This window comes from Xyrauchen texanus, chromosome 9, assembly GCF_025860055.1.
Source record: "Xyrauchen texanus isolate HMW12.3.18 chromosome 9, RBS_HiC_50CHRs, whole genome shotgun sequence".
Classification (NCBI taxonomy): Eukaryota; Metazoa; Chordata; class Actinopteri; order Cypriniformes; family Catostomidae; genus Xyrauchen; species Xyrauchen texanus.
The window spans coordinates 4,297,802-4,310,962 of NC_068284.1; positions in this window are offsets into that span (position 1 = coordinate 4,297,802).

A 13,161-nucleotide genomic window follows, 5' to 3' on the forward strand; every position below is an offset into this window, starting at 1 on the left:
CGAGCGAGGGAGTCGAACTCCATGACTTCGTCAGCTCATCATGCACCTCCGGGAATTAAGGAACCAGTGGCTGTGAGCACCACCCCAAATCCAGGAACCAATCGTCTAGCCACGAGGGCTGAGGGGAGGATGGAGGTTTCCAGCCCAGCTCGACACTCATGGTGGCCCGGGTAAGCATAGCAGACAGCTCGGCGTTGGGCTCAGACTGGGACGGCACATACCCTGGCATTAGCCCAGTCAAGTCCTCAGCATCGGAGTCCGCCAAAACGCTAACCGATGCATAGACTGGCCGTAAGGCAAGCCGGTCTCATCTTGGAACCGGATGGGGGCAAACGAGCATGCTGGGGAATGGGTGGTCCGCAGGGATTTACCCGGTGTAACCGGGCCCATTAAATTCCCAAAATTGCCTCCAGCACCAGCCGCGCAGGTCCTATACCCATGGGTAGAAGGCACAAAGAAGGAAAGCCACGTCCGCAACGTTGCCATGGTCATGTTCTCGCAGTGAGAACACAAGCCGTCCACAAATGCTGCCTCTGTTTGATCTCTGCCCAGACACGAGAGGCAGCGCCCATGGCCGTCAGAAGTGGAGAGATAATGACCGCATCCAGGAATGACACAAAGATGGAAGGGCATTTTAAAAAAGACGTTCAATGTCAATGTGTGGACTCTTTTAGAGAAATATATATACTATTTTAGAGGGTTGTGGAAGCGCACATGGGCGTAGTCTGTACTAGCGTGCAGAAGAAAAGAAAAGTAGCTGAAATGCGATGTATTTCGAACAGCGTATGCGCTTTAGAGGTGAGTAGAACAGCAGTGGGTTTTACTCAGCTCACTGAGTAACTGTCAAACATGGTTACTGTTTTTTAATGGGGGTAAAATACAAAATGAATACTGCTAAATGCATTCTAGAATCATGTCATTATAGTGTCTCTTTTTGTTTATGATTTGTTTTATGTACTGAATGCATACTCTAGTTTGAAATAAGATAATAGGGAACAAATAAAAAATACTTTAAAACAAACATTTAACAGCCTAGTTGTCAAAAGTGTGTACCATTCATTTTTTTATATTAAAAGAGTATTCTGCAACCTGTATAAACTATTATAAAATTATACAATTAAAGAGTGGTGGAAACCTGTTGATGATAATATTTAATTGTTATGCTATTACATTGGTACTCAGTCAAATTAAATGTAATATGAGGATGTGATCATGTCAAAGAAAATACCAGACTGACAGAATTACATCCTGTATCTGTTAACTGAAATAATCCTAACAACTGACCGTTTTAGAGACCACACTGGCTTTGATCAATGCTGCAGCTCTCCAAAGAATATTTTCTAGTTGTCACTAAAAAGTTTGTGTCAAAAGTTAGCCCATACATTTTTACAAATAAAGATTACGGAGGAAAATTTTGCTTTTTTGTTGGAATGTACTTCTTAGGTAGAAACTATTGTCTTAATGATTGTATTTTGGGCTGTGTCATTTGTCATACACTTTGGAGGACAATGTGACCAGTAGTATTATGCACCTTGTGTCAAAAAATGATTGATGACGTAATTGGTTCACCTTTGACCTTTGCATCCTGTCCCGCCCACTCCCCACCCTGGCAGATGTTCAGGATGTGATGTGAAATGTTTGGTCAGCGGTTGTGTACAGGAATTAGTATGAAGTGTCTGTTCTGATACCCCCATCTGTGTATTTAAAAAGAGTAGACAAAATATTAATCTTTAATGATGTACAATGTTTAATGGAAAACTGAGATAATAAAATAATGTATGGTATAAGAATTGTTTTCTCTCATTTATTTATTGATATGTTTTTCAAAAACAATGATAAAGTAATGGGTGTGGGTCAATTTATTTGTTATTATAATTGTAAGACATAAAAAGTGTTTATTAGGTTTAAAATGTGTTTAAATGATGTGTCTTTAATGGGTTGCAATGCTTGATGACAAACTTAAGGTTTTATTTTTACCAGAGGCTAAAATGTATTTCTAAACAGTGACTGAAGCAAACTCAAAGACAGTCGTTCACTTTAAAATGATGAAAAAAAAAAAATGTTTTACAAAGACAAAAGGATTATTTACTTTTTTTAAACCAGAGGCTAATACGTGTTTTAAACAATGTATTTCTAAACAGTGACTGAAGCAAACTCAAAGACAGACGTTCACTTTAAAATGATGAAAAATGGTTTATCAAAATTATTCTTTGGCAAACAGGGTTATTTTTACTAAACACAATATTTCATTTTAGTTGTACCGCTAACAAAATGTCTTACATTTTAAACGAAATAGTATGCGATATAAAACACATCTATTCTGTTCTGTTCAGTCCTTTCACGAACGCGTAAAACTCGTAAACGCGTAAACACTGTTAATTTCACGTCAGCATTTTCGCTTAGTAAGTGTGTGTGTGTGTGTGTGTGTGTGTGTGTGTGTGTGTGTGTGTGTGTGTGTGTGTGTGTGTGTGTGTGTGTGTGTGTGTGTGTATTTATCACATTGTGGGGACCAAATGTCCCCATAAGGATAGTAAAACCCGAAATTTTTGACCTTGTGGGGACATTTTGTCGGTCCCCATGAGGAAAACAGCTTATAAATCATACTAAATTATGTTTTTTGAAAATGTAAAAATGCAGAAAGTTTTCTGTGAGGGTTAGGTTTAGGGGTAGGGTTAGGTTTAGGGGATAGAATATAAAGTTTGTACAGTATAAAAACCATTATGTTTATGGAAAGTCCCCATAAAACATGGAAACACAACGCGTGTGTGTGTGTGTGTGTGTGTGTGTGTGTGTGTGTGTGTGTGTGTGTGTGTGAGCGTGTATTTATCACTTTGTGGGGACCAAATGTCCCCATAAGGATAGTAAAACCCGAAATTTTTGACCTTGTGGGGACATTTTGTCGGTCCCCATGAGGAAAACAGCTTATAAATCATACTAAATTATGTTTTTTGAAAATGTAAAAATGCAGAAAGTTTTCTGTGAGGGTTAGGTTTAGGGGTAGGGTTAGGTTTAGGGGATAGAATATAAAGTTTGTACAGTATAAAAACCATTATGTCTATGGAAAGTCCCCATAAAACATGGAAACACAACGTGTGTGTGTGTGTGTGTGTGTGTGTGTGTGTGTGTGTGTGTGTGTGTGTGTGTGTGTGTGTGTGTGTGTGTGTGTGTGTGTGTGTGTGTGTGTTTTAAATAATAATTTAAAACAGTAACATGTGTTAAATTGATAAAGCGTTTTGGGTTTGTGTCACGACGCGTAATGTGATGACCCTGTGGAATCGTGTTTTTTAAAGTAATTATTTAAACAAGACGGCGTCTGATCACTGTTAGATACGAGAGACAGGTTATTTAGCGCTCCATCTGGTGGTGATCTTTTCACGCCACAAATTAAACAGAAGCTGTCACCTGTTCATAGCTTAAAACCATTACAGGCATTTTTTATATATATATATAAATTCCTGTCTTTAAAAATGTCACCTCTTAGGAAATATTTTTAAAATGTTAAGGCATTCAAGCGTAGATCAAACATACCAAAGCTGTTTTATTCAGTTCTAAAATAGTTTTTAACTAAACACACATTCAAGAAATCGTTAACTCAATTAATGTTTTGTACTGCATATCGGGTTTAATAAATATCCGTTCGTCTACTAAAATAAATAAAAACAATCAATAATAGTCTAATTAAAAACAACTATTGAGTTAAATCACAAGACAAAATATAATTCGTTAAATATATGGAAGCAAAATTAGATCAATTGTTGTCTAATCTAAGGGAAGTGTAGGCCTATTCATTGTTTTTACCAGAGGCTAAAATGTGTTTCTAAACAGCGACTGAAGCAAACTCATTCACATGTTCACTTTAAAATAATGAAAAACGAGATCATCCGGCTTGACAGATAATGGGTCTGTTAATTTCACAATTCGACATTTTCGCTTAGGTCGTATGTGTGTGGTTTTAAATAACGATTTAAACAGTAACATGTGTTTTGAGTCTGTTAGCTAGATAAGGATGTGACGTTGTGAGTGAACGGTTTGACAGATAATGGGTCTGTTAATTTCACAATTCAGCATTTTCGCTTAGGTCGTATGTGAGTGGTTTTAAATTATTATTTAAAACAGTAACATGTGTTTTGAGGCTGTTAGTTAGATAAGGATGTGACGTTGTGAGTGAACGTGGTGTTTTAAATAAATAGGCCTACATATCCAAGAAATTGTTTACTCAATTAATGTTTTGTAGCCTACTGCATATCTTGGATAATAAATATCCGTTCGTCTACTAAAATATATAAAAACAATCAATAATAGACTAATTGAAAACAACTAGTGAGCTAAATTAGGCTACAAGACAGAAAGCCTTGCATTCGTAGCCTATATGGAAAGCAAAAGGAGATCAATTGTTGTCTAGTCTAAGGGAAGTATATTTTTCTGTTGAGAATTATATAAAAGAGCCATGAATAAAATGTGTTTTAAACTTATAAGGTATTTTGAGTTTGTCGCGGTGCATCAAGAACCCCAGATTTAAACAGAAGATGGCGTCAGATAGCTGTGGTGTGATTGAGAACTCATGACACGACATGTTGAGGGGGATCCCTTTTAAATTATTATATGTAGGCCTAACATTGTATGGATGTTGTCTGTCTCTGCCCCCAGTGCGGGAACTGTATTGGGAAAGGGATCAGGGAAGGGGGAGGCAGGGCCGGATTTACCACCGGGCCGATTGGGCCGGTGCCCGGGGGCCTCCGACCTCTAGGGGGCCTCCAAGACCCCACTAACTGTGTGGCCTCATCCTTTTTTGTAATTTTTTTCTTAGTATTAAATTAAATTAAAATTCATGAATGCGTGTGTAATTGTGCGTATGTGTGTTAACAATAATTTATTTACATGCAAAAAGTATCATGATCAGTTTTTCGGCTGTGTCGGATGATGACGAGTCAGGTTACCGCGGAAACTGTTGATAGCAGCAAAACAGGCGGTAGAAGATAGTGTGAAAAACAGAGAGTTGAGGACATCGAAAAAAACAAACAAAATGGATAAAAAACGGTGGAGCAGCGGAGCCACAAAACGTAAAGCTAAAAAGGAGAAGGATAGCAGAGAGGTTTTAATTAGGAGTAATATTCCAGCCATCTCTACTTTTTTCAAAAGTCGGCTCGACGAAAATAAAGAGACTGGCGGCGCCGGCGCCTGCGGTGATGCTGAGTTTAGCACAATATCCAGCTTTGCTATTATAGATGAACCTGAGCATCAGCACCAGCACCAGCACGACAGGACAGAGAACCCCAGGCCGCCTGGAGTGACAGACACCTATTCAAATGCCTCCCCACCACCACAGTCTCCGACTCCGCTTGAGACCGAAACCGAAGCTGGTGCTGAAGGCGGCAGAGACCCGGCGGTGACTTGCATTACCAGTTTGACCGCCTCAAAATGTAGGCATATCTATTACCTTTTCCCCTTATTAAAAACCCTGATTATTAGATGCCCGGATCTAGGGAATTGGTTGATGAAACATTGATTAAAATTAAGATTTAAATGAATACAAAACGAAATTCACTTTAAAGAAAGTCTTTGTGCTTTCTGTTTGAGGTCTCTGTGAAAACGTTTTAAAGCATTCTTTTACTTTTAGTGCCGCTTTCAGAGCGGTCACGTCCGTAACGGAGAACTGTCACGTCCGTAACATTTTTTTCCTCATAAATGCGAACACGAAAAATAAAATAAAATGAATATTTTATTCTGTGGAGACTGTCAATCCTTCTTCATCCGGTGCCGGTGGGTACTATTACTTTTGATTTGCGCAGTGTAATTCTCTGAATTGATTGCTCTGCTACCAGCCTCTGTCACGTTACAACCTAGTATATCGTTGATCATATGTTTCTCCGTAAAAAAAAAAAAACAGACTGTACAGACATGACTATAGTTATTCTTAGTTATGTTATTAGCCTGTATTTTCATAGATTTTAATCTGCTTTTATTCCAATAAATTCTGTTGATTTTGTTCTGTGATGGTTTCCATTTTGTCTTTTGTTTTATAGATATTTATAGATCTCTTTTGCTGTCACAGTTAACATCTCAAGAAATGGAGTTGGTGTTTTTGGTTTTAACTAAAGAAAAACGAGGAAAGGAAAAAGAAAAAGAGGAGAGGAGGAGGAGGAGGAGGGGCCTCCAAGATTTTGTGCCCAGGGGCCTCTGCTTCCTAAATCCGTGCCTGGGGGGAGGGTGTTGTCATATGGGGGTGCGGTGAATTGGGTAAAACTGTGAATGAATTGAGTGGATCTTAAGTTCGATGTTGTGTTTTTATAACGTGTGCTGTGCATCGCAGTATTTGTATTGCAGCCTGGACTTATTAATCTGATATTTAATAAAGTAAACTGTCTTTGTGAAATAGTCTGAGTGGTTGTGTGATTTATCTACTGGCATTGACAAGTAATGAAATAACATAACTGTTACACTTGCAAAAGATTTGACAAATGCAATGTACGTTTAACAACACGTCTTAAACATGAGAGACAAAAGCGGGGTTATAAAAGCAATGGAGACATGAGAACATTGAATTGAATCTGAAGCGTTATAGAGAGAGAATGCCAAACGATGTGCAAGTTCTCGATATGTGACTGATGAAAATGATAGAATTAAACTTAAAAAAGTACAATGATCAGAACTATGCAACCAACAAGCAACATCGTAGGCTATCAACGTAAAAGAACAGAACGACAGAAGTATGCCAATATCAAACAGCTACAAAGGATATAACTATTTCTTCTTTTCGTTGTAAAAAAGCAGGCTGAACGGTGTGTTGTTTACACTTTCAAAACCATATGTTTTTTTTTTTTTTACTTCTGTAAGGGGTTAAACCGTTTCATTAGGTAATACGATGTTTATACACGTGTATTATTCGGTAGTCAATCTAAAAATATTTTATTTTAAGCCATAGTAAAAAACTCATTACATTACATGGGGTCTTCAGATTTGAAAACACAACCCATTTAAAACAGACAGTGTATTTTGTGTGCAAGCGTCACAGTTGAGACATGCAGCGGGTGTTTAACACGTGCCATTACACTCGTTTAAATGGCATTTATTTTCAAAAACAGTATTTTAGCAAACAGTATGTTACTAAAACGCAAAGTTTTTTATTTTTTATAGAATTCTGACTACATTTTTATTTTAACTATGAGATAAAATGCAGCAAAACACACATCCATTTAAATATGAACAAATAGTTTAACAAAAATAAAAGTTTTGTGTTTTGAATTATATTACTAAACACGATAAAGCATTTCACATAGTTTAAATGTATCTTTAACATGTGTTGTCTTGCATTTTTCTTTTGACAAAGAGAAGTGTTTTTAAACATTAGATTGTCTAACATATCTCTAGCATTACCCCTTTAAAGATGCTGAACAAAAAAACATAAAATGTATTTAAAACTTGTATTTAAACAAAGAGCATTTTAAATGAAATACCATACATTCATTGTAAAATGTAACAAAGATTCTGAAATTTTTCCACTCAAAGCCTCATTTTTCCACCCAAGAATCGATACTGAGCTCTTACAGGAAGTCAGAGGTCTGGGGTGGGAGGTTTTCAGAATACCCACACACCCCCCTGATCAGACCTAATGGTGTCTGTCTTGTGTGATTCTGTTCAGCAAAACAATATGGTGCCATGAGTTTCCTGGTGTTTTATGGTTTGCTTTCATTGAAAAGCATGGTGACAACCAAAAGTGTGAAAGAACGGAGATAAAAGGGTTTATTTTGTTATAAAAGTTTTTCTTTTTACCCATCAAGTGTTCCATGTAATGTTGTGAAACATGGTAGAGATGTGGTTAAAGAAGTATTGCTCTTTGTAATACAGGCATCAATTAAATGTAATTACTTAAAAGAATAGAAAGTTTTTAGAAATCACTTGCTAAATCAATAGTTCAAATTCAGAGGTTTTTATAGTATGCTGTACACAGTTATCATAAAACCCATGTAAATTCAAGTGGGAACATTTCAAATAAATGGGGTGCTAGCATACTGGACAACAATCAAATGACTTGTGATATACACACACAAGATATTTGAACACTAATTCACACCCTGAAACTACATTCATGGTACTGTTACGTCAGTGGGGTGTCAAACACAAATGCCAAGGCTGAGTTTATTTTGACACTCATATTTTTGGTATTAATTTACTAATTCCTGGATCAAACCCCACACTCAGAAACGTGTACATGTAAACAAAAATGTGTACTGTTGTGATGCCAACTGATCATCGCTTTACTGATTTTTATTTCAAGAAAACCACAAAGTCTACCAATAACTGATGAAGTAACATGATTACAGGACTGCATTTACTCACAAAAGTTCCTCTATTGCCACAATTGGATTTTTGTTTGTTGTAGAGTTATCCTCATTTGTAAATAGTTATTTGTTTAAATGTTGCGATATATTCTAGTTTACAAAGATGTCAGTTTTAACACACACACACACACACACACACACACACACACACACACACACACACACACACACACACACACACACACACTTTAAAGTTAAGTATCATTATAATATCAAATTCACAATGATCAGTCCTTCTATACATTACACTAATGTACATAAGTACATTAACTTTGTAGTACGTTGACTGAACCACAATAAATGTTTCTTCAAACTGGAATAAAATAATTTGCCAGAGTGCCGTTTAAACATCTCATGTTTGACGTAATCAACTAAAGTTGTTTTCCCTGAAGACCCGTAAGAAGAGTCGTTTTTACAGGCTATTTGTTAAAAGCGTCCTGTTGTGTGTAATGGTTGTATCAGATTATCACACCATACAAACACTTACTAACTACACACATGCACAAACACTGTACTCTGTACACAGATTTTAAAATTTTAGCAAAGATTTTAGCAAATAGATTAAAGAAAATGTTTACCTAATATTATTGAAACAAATCAGGCATATGCGATTGAAGGAAGAGATATAACAGACACAGTTTGTAGCATAAGGGACGTGGTGAGCTACATGATGGCTGAGGGTAAAAGGGGATAAGTCTGGATCTAGAAAAAGCCTTTGACAGAGTGGAGCATGAGTTTTTATTTGAGATTTTAGGAAAATTTGTGTTTGGGAAGAATTTTATAAAGTGGATACAAATTTTATATAAAGGGGCTAAAAGTCAAGTAAAGTGCAAGGGGTTTTTAACAGGGGTTTTTAATATCTCCAGATCAATTAGACAAGGATGTCCGTTATCGGCACAGTTATACAGTTTAGTGGCAGAGTCTTTGGGGTTGGCAATAAGGGCTGAAAAGGAGATCAAAGGGGTTGTTTTAGGAGAGAATGAAGAGATACAAAAAATGTATCAATACGCAGATGACACAACTTTAATAGTGAACGATGTTAAAAGTGTTAGAAAAGCTATGGAATTATTACAAAGATACTGTAAAGGATCCGGGGTGAGAATAAATATACAGAAAACGGTGTACATGAAAATAGGGGAGGTGAGAATATTGAAAAATTGTTTCCTTTCAAAGAAGAAGAGGGCTTAAAGATTTTAGGTGTAAGAATTGGGAAAAATGAAAGAATGATGAGGGATCTAATGTGGGGAAGAAGTGGTTGGGAACATAGAAAGAGTTTTAAATTTCTGGAAACAGAGAGAGTTAACCCTAAAGGGAAAGGTCTTGGTCTTGAATGCTCTTAGCGAAGGTGTGGTATGTGCTGGGAGTCACACCGATATCAGTATGGGTGGGGAAAAGAATAAAAGCTGTAATTTTAAACTTTCTCTGGGATTCAAAACCCTCCAAAATAGCATACGAAACGATAATAGGGGGCGGTGGAAGAAGGAGGGCTAGGGTTACAGGACCCAGAATTAAAGAAAAAAAGTTTTAGGGTTAAGACAGTAAGAAAGTTTTTAGATTATGAAAATCAGGCAGAATGGAAGAAGATGATGAAGGTGTTTTTAAATAAATGTGGAAATATGGGAATGGGGTCTGATATTTTATGTATGAAACTGAAACGACACATGATTACTGAAATACCAGAATTTTATGCAGAAGTACTGGAATCATGGGGTAAATTTAAAAAACATGTATGCATAAAGCCGAAAGGGAGGGTGCAGTTTTTAAATCAACCATTGTTCTTAAATGAGAATATTTTATATAAGGAGAAAGTATTGTATTTTAAACAGTGGATTAACGCAGGTTTTAAAAGAATAAAAGATGTTTTATATGAAGTAAAAGATGGATTCTTACCTTTTTATGCAATTTTAGATGAGGTGAAGGGGGTTGAAGAGGTAGTTAACGTGAAGGTATTAGAAAAACAATACGAACAAATAAAGGAGGCAATGTTTTGAGAAAGGAAAGGAGGGGGATGAAGAAAACAGCTGTTTAACCATTACAGAAATAAAAGAACATATGGTTTGTAGCTGTTTTTTAATTATAATATTATTGAATGTATTAGTTTATTTTTAGTAGGCGATTGCATGTGAAGAAACGACGATTAAATTACAATATTAATATGTTTATTTAAAAACTATTTTAGAACTGAATAAAGCAACATTGGTATATTTGCTAGTTTAATCTATGCTTAAATCATTTAAAATTACTTTTTGTTTTTGTTGTGAAATATTCAGAGATCAAAGATTTAAATTGACACTTCGAAATCTTGTTATCAGCCCCCCAAATCATTTCCCCATGAGCGTACACTATTCCCTCCGATCAGCACCCCTGGGGTCTTCACCGTGTCATGACATGCTCTCAAGATCTCGCCGCCGGTGGTCATTAACTTAAAGCTGTGAAATGATGGATTATACTGACCCCTCAGAGCACGACGCCCTCGCAGGGTCATAAAAAACTGACTACAAGACACTGGACAATCGGTTTTAAATAGGTCTGATCAGTTTCTGGAGAATTACACATAATGCCTTAACATCATGTCCCCATTTAACATACCGCATGAGAGCAGGATGCCCCCACACACATGCTTCCTAAGAGAAATGATGTTTGTGAATTAACAGAGGGCTTACACTCCACCCACCGGAGGGTCTTGTCCAGGGGCGATTCTAGGGTCAGAACTTTAGGGGTGCTGAGCACCCAATGAGCCCCACTGCCACAACCCACCCTCTTTTCACACACACACAAAAAAAATATGTCTATTGAAAAATAACTTTATCATTTTAACATTGGTTCAACTAACTCCAAAATCCAGATTTTTTGTTCTTTTTTTGAGACCTTATCAGAGCACCAGCTTAATTGTGAGAGTTCACACAGACATCCCCCTGTAACAAACACAAAACCTTCTTCACTGAGCTGGTTTTCCTGACCGTTAACACCATGTGCCTCCTTTTGTATCAACAGTCATCAGATTGGTTAGATTAGATTCAACTTTATTGTCATTGAACAAAGTAACAGGTATGGACAACAAAATGTAATTCCCTCTCATCCCTTATGGACTCTCCCTGTTGTTTTCCTCCTCCTTTATTATGAAAAAATGTGGTGTAAAATAATGTTACAAAAAGTAAATGTAATATAGGCTACTTAATCCCAATAAGTTAGTATAGGAGTATGAGTAGTTACTGTTTTGCTTGCCACTATTCACTATATGTCAATTTATTGTTGTTGTTTCCTCACCTGGTTCTTCCTGCATGCTCTCCCTTTCCCTTTCTCCTTCTCCATCTCCCTCTCTTTCCCTTGGCACTGACAATCATACACAAATATATTGTAGGCAGGAGAGTTGAGGTCAGTTTGTCATGTCACAAAAATGTTATGGAGACCATTTACAGATTCTATATGATCAAAAGGCACACAGAGACGTGCCATTTTAAATGTCTTTATTATTATTATAATTGGGCTTAGAAACTTTTTTAAATCACAAATTCCTTTCACAAGAGAAGCTGTATTCTCCATTGTGGGTTTGAAATAAATAAAAGCAGGGGACCATTGCCTAGATAAGTAATTCGATACAACAACAGATAGCTGGTTTGCATTATCTGTTACTTTAGCTTAACACTTTTCAGAAGAACAAAAAAAACAAAAAATCAAGACAGAGGTCAATATGGACTGTCCCTAGTCTCTCACCTGAATCTGTCTTTTTTCTTTTAAAGAACTGTCGTATGTCCATTGCTCACTGGCAGGCCACACACACACACACACACACACACACAGAGAGAGAGAGAGAGAGAGAGAGAGAGAGAGTAATGCTAGGAGTTCAGGAGTTAAGCCTGGTTCAGGTTAAATCCTCTGTGAGTGAGGAATGAATAAATACAGCAAAAGAAAAACATTAAACTTGCTTTTATTGTCTAGTTTGATAGTCAGCCACAACTGAAAAATAACTTTATTGTCATTGTGCAGAGAACACTTACAGAGCCAATGAAAATGCAGTTGTTTTCGCATATCCCAACTAAGCCGTGGTCAGCCATGAAACAGCTTCCCATACCAGGGAAAATTCCAGTGTTTTTGGACAGAGAGTATGAAAGAATGCAAATTTAAAATGTATTAAAAAAATATTGGATAAAAACAAATACTTTAACATATTTATCTCTGTTACTTGTATAGCAAATACCTATTAAACTGATTTGAGTATACTGAAAAGGTGTACATGTTATGATTAAAAAGTGAAATATAAAATTCCTTATCATTATTATTATTATAAAAAATAAACATAATGGGGAGTATGCGCTTAAAAAACATATAAACATGTCAATTAAATAATCAGTGTAAGTACATTTGTTTTAGCATATATATTTATAAAGAAGACCTTTTGGATCCCTAAAAAAGTGCTTAATCATGGTTGGGAAGTGTAACGTTGTAGCCCCTCCCCACTCATTTCAGCGGCTGGTAGGGAACTCCTCCGCCCCTGGCAGTGGCCCTGACCGCTCCAGCCATTCGGTTAGGAGCCCCTTCTCCCCTCGCGGTCGGTGGCCGTCCTCCGCTTCCAGGTGGCCGGGCTCCTCGTCCCTTTGCAGATGGCCGTGGCTGCTCCGTTGGGGTGGACGGTAGTGGCGAGAACTCCACTACGGCGTATCCCTCCTCCTTCCCGGGTTTCAGCACCAGTGTAACGTTCAATGGAAAGGAGGAGGCGAGAACCGGCTTGTCAATCTAAATAATATTTTAATGATAAACTTAAACAAACACAAACACACACATGATGGACATGTCCGTAAATGATCTCTTTCTCCCGTACAAC